This window comes from Arachis hypogaea, chromosome 5 (genome assembly GCF_003086295.3).
Source record: "Arachis hypogaea cultivar Tifrunner chromosome 5, arahy.Tifrunner.gnm2.J5K5, whole genome shotgun sequence".
Classification (NCBI taxonomy): domain Eukaryota; kingdom Viridiplantae; phylum Streptophyta; class Magnoliopsida; order Fabales; family Fabaceae; genus Arachis; species Arachis hypogaea.
The window spans coordinates 60,682,076-60,683,659 of NC_092040.1; the positions used below are offsets into that span (position 1 = coordinate 60,682,076).

At 42.4% G+C, this 1,584-nt stretch overlaps 1 non-coding gene across 1 annotated transcript; it reads left to right on the plus strand.

Moving 5' to 3' along the window:
- The first annotated feature begins 891 nt into the window (after nt 1-891).
- LOC112805073 (small nucleolar RNA R71) lies at nt 892-995 on the plus strand. Its single transcript, XR_003203684.1, has one exon. It is a non-coding gene; the product is annotated as a small nucleolar RNA R71 (small nucleolar RNA).
- The last annotated feature ends 589 nt before the right edge of the window (nt 996-1,584 follow it).

The window sequence follows — 1,584 nt, forward strand, 5'->3', positions numbered from 1 at the left end:
ATGGTCTCATTTTGAGCCTCAGATTCCCATGGTTCCTCATTGGGGAACTCATTGGAGGCCAGTGGACGTCCAGTGAGGTCTTCCTCAGTGGCGTTCACTGCCTCTTCTTCCTCCCAGAATTCGGCCATGTTGATGGCCTTGCACTCTCCTTTTGGATTTTCTTCAGTATTGCTTGGAAGAGTACTAGGAGGGAGTACCGTAATTTTCTTGCTCAGCTGACCCACTTGTGCCTCAAAATTTCTAATGGAGGACCTTGTTTCAGTCATGAAACTTTGAGTGGTTTTGATCAGATCAGAGACCATGGTAGCTAAGTCAGAGGTATTCTGCTTAGAGCTCTCTGTCTGTTGCTGAGAAGATAATGGAAAAGGTTTGCTATTGCTAAACCTGTTTCTTCCACCATTATTGTTATTGAAACCTTGTTGAGGTCTCTGTTGATCCTTCCATGAAAGATTTGGATGATTCCTCCATGAAGGATTATAGGTGTTTCCATAGGGTTCTCCCATGTAATTCACCTCTTCTATTGAAGGGTTCTCAGGATCATAAGCTTCTTCCTCAGATGAAGCTTCCTTAGTACTGCTTGGTGCATTTTGCATTCCAGACAGACTTTGAGAAATCATATTGACTTGTTGAGTCAATATTTTGTTCTGAGCCAATATGGCATTCAGAGTGTCAATCTCAAGAACTCCTTTCTTCTGACTAGTCCCATTGTTCACAGGATTTCTTTCAGAAGTGTACATGAATTGGTTATTTGCAACCATTTCAATCAGTTCTTGAGCTTCTGCAGGCGTCTTCTTCAAATGAAGAGAGCCTCCAGCAGAGCTATCCAAAGACATCTTGGACAGTTCAGAGAGACCATCATAGAAAATACCTATGATGCTCCATTCAGAAAGCATGTCAGAAGGACACTTTCTAATTAATTGTTTGTATCTTTCCCAAGCTTCATAGAGGGATTCTCCTTCCTTCTGTCTGAAGGTTTGGACTTCCACTCTGAGCTTACTCAATTTTTGAGGTGGAAAGAATTTTGCCAAGAAGGCATTGACTAGCTTTTCCCAAGAGTCCAGGCTTTCTTTAGGTTGAGAGTCCAACCATGTTCTAGCTCTGTCTCTTACAGCAAAAGGGAATAGCATAAGTCTGTAGACCTCAGGGTCAACCTCATTAGTCTTAACAGTGTCACAGATTTGCAAGAGTTCAGCTAAAAACTGATGAGGATCTTCCAATGGAAGTCCATGGAACTTGCAATTCTGTTGCATTAGAGAAACTAATTGAGGCTTAAGCTCAAAGTTGTTTGCTCTAATGGCAGGAATAGAGATGCTTCTCCCATAGAAATCGGGAGTAGGTGCAGTAAAGTCACCCAGCACCTTCCTTGCATTGTTGGCATTGTTGTTGTTTTCGGCTGCCATGAGTTCTTGTCAGGTCCTCTAAAGAGAGTTGTGCTTTGGCTTCTCTTAGCTTTCGTTTCAAGGTCCTTTCAGGTTCAGGATCAGCTTCAACAAGAATGCCTTTGTCTCTGCTCCTGCTCATAAGAAAGAGAATGGAACAAGAAGATGTGGAATCCTCTATGTCACAGTATAGAGATTCCTTTAG